Here is a 9,355-nt window from a genome sequence, read left to right on the forward strand (position 1 = left end):
AATTAGTAAAATTATGTTTAATTAGTAAAATTATGATGGAATGTTTCACACACAAACAAATACACAAATATTTGAACACTGATGATGAACAAGACATACTTCTTTCTTACAAAGGTCAACAATTCTGTCATGAAATGTATTATGTTCGTCTGGTTGGTATTGCCATAATGTATTTCAAATTAACATGTGGTCAAAAGCTTGGCACTTTTCTGATCCTGTCACCATGCTCATTTCTTTTGTTTCCCTGGATTCACAAAAAAAGAATCACATCATAAAACTCTACTGTCCATAACCACAGTAGAAATAAATCCATGTCATCTCACATTGACGCCATGTCTCAGAGCAAAGGAAAATAAGCCTTTTTCAAATAAATATATTTAGACTCTGTAGCTGTGGGATGTCAGCCGTCAGCTTACAATAGGCGGACTCGAGCAGCTTTTGAAGCCAATCTGCGGCGGCCCCCATATTGAAATCGCTGTCTCAACCGAACTTTGGATCATTCTCACGGCCCGCCCACTAACTCGACCTCCTGTCAGCAAACTAGCTAGCATTCTGTTTGGCAGAAACGTAGCTTCTGCTTGTTGAGCTGTCTGTGCAGTGAGGTTTTTCCTAAATATAATCAAAATGATTATGGTAAAAAAAGAAAATCCCTTGTGAAGCAAGAGGAAATGAAGACATTAGCTAATGAGACACTTTTGGTTTGTTGAACCAGGCTGTAAACCAGTGTATTTCCTGTGTAAAAGGACGGTTTTTTTAAATGTATTTCTGCAGCCAGCCTCAAGTGGGCACTCACCATACTGGAATTTTTTGGATTTCCGCATTGGCTTCATTTTTGAGGACCAGAGGTTGCTGCTTGCCATCAACACTTTGATAACTTTGCTTATTTTAAAAGTACAGTGTGTAATATTAAGCCTAGTAGCATTAAGCAGAACAAACTTGATAAAAATGAAACATAATACATTTCAAATAGGCCTAGCTAAATTAGTATTTTTTCAACTCAATATATAAATCAGTTTTTTTTTTTTTTTTTAAATTAACTACACAGAGTCGCCATCTTTGACTTTTGTATCTTTCATGTTTCTACTGTATCACAGAAGGGACAAAATAACAGAAAATTTTTCACACTGCACCTTTAAGCTAACTGCTCTGCATGTATGAAGGTAGGTAACAGCATTTCAATTCAGAGAATTATCTAATACACATATTTACGCACAATACAATCAAAATTTGCTGTCTAGTGGCCAAAGGGGTACAAGTGTGTTTTAGGCTCTAAAGCTTGCAAAAGCAAAATGTCTCCATGTTTTTAGGGTCACATATCAACCACATGGACACATGACCCCCTCAACCTGACATGTGACAAACACATTTCCACTCCACCATCACTGGCTACTATAAACACTGTGAAGTGTTAAAGACTGCTGTGCCCTCTTATACAAACAAATAATCAGACTTTATCCCTCTCGATGGCATCCAAAGTGCATTTCATACTCTAATGAAGACTGAAAATTGCAACACGTCGGGCGAAAAAAGACATCCGCTGGTTAATTGAATCATCACGGTTGGGCAGGTTTGAGATTAATTCCACGTAAGGAGAAGATCAAAAGCGAGCCGGTTAGAGGGATGTCGAGGGGGATAAGAGCACTGAGGCTTGTGGGATAATCCCATTAAAGAGCTGCACATTTATTCCCTCTTAGGATCCACAATTGTACAGTATGAAGAAGATTAGGGTCTGACAGTCAGGGACAGAGAGGGGTCACAAGCAAACCTCTCTTAGAACACAGAGTGTTTTTCTGTTCTCCCACTATTAAACCTTTAATTATTATTATGAAGCAATGCTCAGTCTCTATTAAAGCTGTTTCAGAGCTCTCTCTGAAACTGATGGGATTACAAATGAGAGAAATGCATGAGTCATTGCCTCACACTGATTGCCCAGGATATATTTTAATACACTGGATTAAACATACACATTTACATTATACATGTATATGCATCAATCAATAAAGGGTTTATCAGTGATGTAACTCAGACTCAAAGCAAATATGTTCTAAAATTATTCTTAATTGCTCTATCATGTGGCATAAATTGGTGTATCTGTGTAGTATTTTTGTGCTAGCCCTGCGGAAGTAACATACTAAGCACCCACTCAATATACAAACACGGGTAAAGCATTAGTGATATTACATGACCTTATATGGCCTAATAGTGTGTACATGGTATATACTCTATTCACTAACCAACCACTTTATCAGATGTACCTGTTCAGCTGCTCATACTTTTAAATATCTATTCAGCCAGTCATGACAGCAGCCAAAGCAATTAGGCATGTAAACCTAGCAAAAAGTTGGTAGATTATTTCTTTGTTGTTACAATGCTTCTTGACAATAAATCTTATGCCGCTGGAAAGCCTGTTTATTTCCCTTTCAAATGGTGCCACACTTGTAAGGAACATGCATTTGAGGGATGAGCAGCATGAGACTGGAGATTGGCTGTGTGCAGTCAGTGAATTGCCATATCATCATGCAAACCTTGACTGCAAATCTGTAGAAGACAGTCTATGGTTCCTGAGTGCTGACAGGGTGAGGAAACGGTCTTCTTGGGGTGTCATATCCTTGGAACACCAGTTTGAAGTTGCTGTATCGCACGGGGCCTATACAGATAATTCAAACGTAGCATGCTGATACTTGATACTGACCACTGTAGCAGGACCCGTGTTTACGAGTGCTGACATTCAAGGGCCAATCAGGTAGCTGATTGTCAGCACCAGGAAGTACCAGAAGCTCTAAACAAGAATCAACTGCAACAGCAGATTAAGCTGCATGGAATTGGCGGATTAGATTTTGCAAATTTGTCATGGGTGCAACCAACATACTCAGCTCTGCTGCTCATCCCACAAATGCATGTTCCTCACAAATTGGACACCATTTAAAAGGGAAATGAACAGGCATTCCAACGGTGTAAAGTTTATTGCAAGGAAGAATCGTCACAACAAAGAAATAATCTACCAAACACAAATTTCCTTTCTTTCTGTGCTAAATTTCAATACGGTCTCAACAATCTACTGATGTCAAACTGAGCATCAAAACAGGGAACAGCACTTAATATGGCTTTGGATTGTGTCTACATGCCTAAATGTGATTGGCTGATAAAATATCTGCACAGATGAGCAGTATGAAACATGCAAAGCATTTTTCTCATGTTATGTGGTGGTCCACCATTCCTTTAAGGTGAATTAAAATTATGTTTGATAGTGATACTGTTAAGAGCATGGACTGGTCTAAACATGTGGTCTCAGAATCAGAATGAGCTTCATTGGCCAAGTATGCTTACACAACAAGGAATTTGACCAAAATTTAAGATTTAGATATGTTCAAGATCTTGTTAGGTATTTTTACTAGTAGTGCATATACAAGTCTGTGTTCATTAATGGTGTGCAAGTAAGCAGGAATGCTAAATAGACATAATCAGAAGTATAAATTAATGCTGCAAGCAGCGATAACGGGCCCTCCCAGCCCGTTGCATTTCGAGGTGTAACGCGAAAGCGGATACGTAGCAACCATTGCATGCCAGCAACAAGGCTCACTGCACCCATGGGTTATGTGAGCTTTGCAGCACTCACACTGTCACAGAAACAGAGGGTGATACCTGTCATTAATTTCCAGAGCTTGCCATTATTTTGGCAGTGGGAATGGGAAGGAGGCATGCGCCCTGAAAATTTTGAATGGAGCTCCAAATTATGAACAAATCACTGTATTGTCATTTTCACAGCTCCTCTTTCTGCTCTGCTTTGCTCAGCCACTGTTTCTCTCTCTCTCTCTCTTGCATGCTTGCAGCCTCACTCCCTCTCCCTCGTGTGCGTGCTCACTCCACAGGAGAAAAATGACAGAGTGCCTAAAAGCATTAACTGAAAGTTCCAATCGTTCGTGATGAAGATCGACCAGAGGAGCAAATAGAGAGCTCAAGATGTGTACAAGTTTGTTTCATCATTTTCGTCAATGCTTTTATATCTATTTATATCTCCTCTCAAGTATGAAAACGGTCTTCAGCAGCAAAGATTATCACTCATGGAGATTTTCTACTAAGATATGAAATCTGAGAGAAATTGTAGCTAGCTTTAGTCTTTGTATTAGCTCAGTTGGACAAGTATCTGCCCTGGAGTCATGAGGTTGTTGGTTCAAATCTTCTGTGGATTTTTGAAGCTGCTGGTGTAAATCACTGACTCAGGAGTAAAGAGGACTGCCATAGAGTTGGAAGGTTGTGGGTTTGATTCTTGGTGCATTTTTAAGTCCAGTCCCCAAAAGCAGAGATCAGATCCTCTGACAAACATGAACAGGTGTGTGTCTCAGTGGATTAGTGGAAAAGCCAACTGACTTTGAATCAGGAGTTCACAGGTTCAAATCTTACCATGGGTTCATCTATTTTAAAAGTCTGAGTCCAAATCTAGACTTCAGGAGACCTGGACAGGAGTTGGCCTTTCAAATCAAACCAATGTCTTTAAGTTTTCAAGATTTGAGTCCAAATAAAGAAGGAAAAGCCCCTCTGAGGCTCTGCTACATGTCTGGCTCTGTAGCCTAATGAGATAATGGACTGACTCACAGTCTGGAGGTTCCAGGTTCGACTCCCATCTTGGTCTCAGTGAATTTTAAAGCCACATCCTGAACAAAGAGGATAAATGCGCCAGGAGAAGAGATGGTAGTGTGAAAGGTATGGCGGCGGTAGCACAGAGGACTGGACTAGACCAGTTCTGCAGGGGATGCTGGGGTTCAAACCCTACTGTGGCCGGTACCTGGATCAAGGCATGCCTGATGGAGAAGGGGGGACGCGACATGGCGCCCCCCTGGGGAGCCGTCAGAGATGTAAGTAGGGGGGTTATGCAACAAAAACGCAGACACAGCAGGAGTTTTACAGGATGGAGTCTTTATTTGCATGGATGGACGATCATTGAGCCCCTCACGGGAACTTCATCGCCACCGCTGTAGAAACAGGAAATACTTACCACGCTCCCCTCCAGGGTCAGGGTACCAAAGTATCATTTATTTCGAAAAGGCATTTGAACGTACGGAAATCAAGAAAACGGACAACTTCACTCATTTTTCAATTCTGGACACAAATTGAAAAACGAGTGAAGTTGTCTATTTTTTTTATTTCTGTACGTTCAAATGCCCTTTCAAAATAAATGATACTTTGGTACCCTGACCCTCTAGGCCCTCCAGGCCCTTAAGGTCCTCTCTGGCCTGCTCCCTCTGCTCACTCAGCAGCCTGCAAACAAAAACCACATGAACTCACATTTCACATAAATAAACGTACGGATGAGTCCTTTACTCACATAAGTTTCTGCAGTTTAGCGTCCTTCTCCTGCTCTTCAGTCTTCAGTTTGTCGTAGTCTGACATCAGCCTCTTCTGCTCCAGCAGCAGACCCTGGTTCAGACTGAGAGGAGACGCTCGCTAAGCACTGATTGGGCGCTTTTTAACGGCAGAGTAACTGGAGAAATGTCAACAAACCACATTTATAGATTCATAGATTCATTTTGTTCATCAGGGCCCTGTTCCTCGTACCTGGCTAACTCAGTTAGCTGGATAATTTCAGGATAACCTGACGTCATGTCAGACTTGTTCCATGCCTCGTAGCAGGTTAAGCTAAATCACTATAGCAACAGATCAATAAACTTAAACCTGCTCCAGGGCAGGTTTATTTCAAGAAGCCGGATCTTAAGACACACCCCCCAAAAGACAAAAAAAGAGGAAGCTCCATTCCTGAGAGACCAAGTTGATAGGAGCAATAATAATCTGTGCTGCATTTCATAGGGAAAGACTGATCCGAGATCGCCAAGATCCTTTATCATTTTTTTGTATAAGTGTTACTGTTTCAGTCCCCAAGGCATTATTTATTTGCACCAGCTGATAGGGCCATACATCGCCAATACTACCTGGCCCAGCCGTGTACTTACTGTCACTCAGTCTTTGTGTAGGATTGTGTTGTTTTGCGAGTAGCACATACAAGGAACATTTCTAATTCAACACCATGGAGCAAATGATATTCCCTTACCACACTGAATAATATTCTTGTGTTTTATTTTAACTTGTTCCCAAGTTTACTTGACATTTGGGTTTGTTTTATATGAAGCGATAAGAGGAGAAAAAGTGCACAATATATAAATATAAAAACAGATAGCTGGGCCTATAGGCTATATAAAACATATTGTCTCAAATTAGTATGCTTTCTAGTACCGTTAGAAAATACACAAGGTTCATTAATGATAGAAAGTAATTAGTCTAGGTCATTAGGCTACGAGGTGTCATGTTTGTATAGTGGGTTCTTCATTAATACGCCAGGTTTACTTGCAGAGAAATACTTTAATAACGGTAACTTCATTCATTCACATCTTACAGGTACGGTTGTCTGTAAGCTTACAGCTCATCAGGCTTGTAAACACTGCGCATGCTCCAACAACTACAGCAGATCTTAAGGGAGGCGAAACATCTGTTGCTCATATCATTACACGAGGTTACAGCAAACACACATTTAAATTAATAGCCTCATACAGCAATGCATAACTAGGCCTACATATTCCTTACTTGCGCAATTAACTTGTCCACAATCCTTTTCCAAACTGCATGTCTCGCCTTTGCTGCAGCTGAGGTGTTGGATTTCACAGTTACAATGTTTTTGTAATTTTCAAACTCCTCCATGATTGTTTGCTGCTCTGTTTGTGTGAAAAATGTCACGCTTTCCTTACTATTCACCATGAATTGTGACAGACAATCATGATTTCTGTGATCTACACTGCTCCCTTTTTATGTAGAACGGGCACGCGCAAGTATCGTGATCACTCGTGTCTGGTTCCAATTAACGTCACTGATTTAGCGCGACAGCTGTGGAGGAACAGACTTAGCCAGTCTTCAATCATCATGTTAATTGAATCAGGCTAAAAGGACATTAGCTCTGATTATTTGAACCATGTATGAGGAACAGGGCCCTGGTTTCTGGAAATTTCTCCAAACAGTTATTTGAAATGGTACAAGGCAGAACATTCCTGAAATGATAGACCTTTACATCAGTGGGTCCCAACCTTTTTTTTTTGGGGTCCCTCTACTCTAAACACTCTAAAGCCCCCCAGGACAATCTCTGAAAAATTAAACATCCTTTTTAAAATTTTTATTGACTAAATCCCAGCATAACAGGCCTGCATAAACAAATTCTTCATAAATATCTGCATATAAACTACCATTATTACAATGGCATTTAGAGCCACCATAAGAATACAAAAATGTGAAGGTTCAGTCAATTTTTAAGTAAAATCTCAAAACTTTCTAATTTAACAAGTCATAAATTTACCAGAAAAAGAAAACTGGAGATTTATGTCAACTAAAAGGTAGAATTTTTTGTCATTATAAAATCCCAAAAAGCTGTGTAAAAAGAAAATGACAAGAGAAGAAGCTGTTTTCCTTCCATAAGTCCTACAGTTGATGGCCTAATCAGGAGATTTTTCTTAGTAGGATTGATCAGCGAGGAAATGATCCAAGAATGATCACATGATCATTATTCCCCAGACTCTGAAGAGACATTTCTGTTCACTGTTTTCAGTTTGGGTCCTTGTAAATTCACTAGTTTAGGATGTTCAATTCTGACATTACAAACTTGAAATTTTAAAGTGCATGATGTAATAATTTAGGACTTTTTAACTAGAAAATTCTGACTTCAGGTTCTTGAAAAAATACGACTTTATCATCTCAAAAATGTACTTTTAAATGTCACCTTTTCCAAGAGATGTACAGATCCTCTTTATTTTGTTGGACCTTTTAGAGGGCTCTAATACTTCCTCTTACATTACATTTTCAATCATGACTCTATGAATAAACGTCCATCATAGGCGCCCCCTCTTGGGTTTGCCCGGACCCCAGGTAGGGAACCTTCACATGACAACAATGTAACAGGTGTGTGTAGACTTTTAGAGCCACTGTAAAGCCAGACTACAGTCGTATGCAGCTAAAAGTTCACGGCTCAGTAAAGAGGAGATTTTACATCCTTCCTCATGAGGATCACACACAGTAGACAGTCGTAATGACTGTCACTACTTTGGTTTGGAAAAACAATAAAAAACAAACTTTATGCCTTTCGTTGAGCAGTTTTCAGTAACACTGGTCTAAATAATTAGTGCACTTTTTTACTGCAGACTTTGATTCAGATATCTCATGCCATGTGTTTCTTCTTATGTCTGTGGCCTCTAACGTCTTTAAAAATGTAGTCGGATTTAAAACAGTCAGACTTACTCTGTGAGCTCGTCCAGCATCCTCTGCTCATCTTGGATCTGGTCTCTCAGTCGGCTCAGCTGTTAATGGTGAGCCTCTCTGTGGTTCTCCAGATGCTCCTCCAGAGTTTTCTGTGCCACACAGACACAAAAACATTCAGCTATTTCACATTTCTGTAACAGAGGTTCTCAGTGACATGTTTCCTCATCACCTTTATGCCCCCGTCCCCATCGTGTCTGTCGATGTCCTCCTTCTCCTTCTCGTCTCCTGAAATCTCGTGTCTTTTCTCTGATGAAAAAAAAAGAGGAAAATTCCAACAAGTTAGCCTGTTTTTACTTGAGCTAAGATGTTTTAATGGTTAATATAAATGTGCGAACTGTGAGCCTGCAGCTTAGCGAGCTCCTCGGTCAGAGCATCCTGGCTCTCCTCAAGCTGTCTCTTCTTCTGCTCCATGTGCTGCATGTAGTCCGTCAGAGACTTGATCTTGGCCTGGTGCTGCACAGACCACAAAAATGTGCTGTTTGTTTGTGCTGTTCACTTCCTGCCAACGTTTATATGTTCCCATTTTTTAAATATCTATTTATTTTGTGGTTGACTGTCACTAGGAAGCAACCTGACTTCATCTGTCCACACAAACATTTGAGTGTCAGCCACGTTTGTCTGTACACACCACCAGGAGGAAGGAAAGGTGTGCATGCATGTGTTTCATTGTCAGTCACACTGCCAACTACTGGCCTGGCATGCATACTACAGTAGTTTCAGGCACTTTAGTGGATCTGATTGACATTTAAACACCAAACCTTAAAAAAAAAACAAAGAAGAAAAGGGATTCTGTTCTCAGAGGATTGTTTTTGTGTGAAAATGGCTGTTGTAAAGACTAGACTAAGACTAACAAAAATAGATCTGTGATGACTAAAACTGACAAAAACTAAGTTTAGTTTTTTGTCAAGATGACCAAAACGAGACTAAAATATAATGTAGGTTGCGTTGGACATTTAAAATCCATGATATTTCTCCACTGTGGGTAAATCTGTCAAAAAAAATAATGCATCTGTCGCTCCTCTGCCTCTCAGCTGTAGAAAGCAGGGACCCCAGGTTAAGCAGAGTG

This window comes from Cheilinus undulatus, linkage group 5, assembly GCF_018320785.1.
Source record: "Cheilinus undulatus linkage group 5, ASM1832078v1, whole genome shotgun sequence".
Lineage (NCBI taxonomy): Eukaryota > Metazoa > Chordata > Actinopteri > Labriformes > Labridae > Cheilinus > Cheilinus undulatus.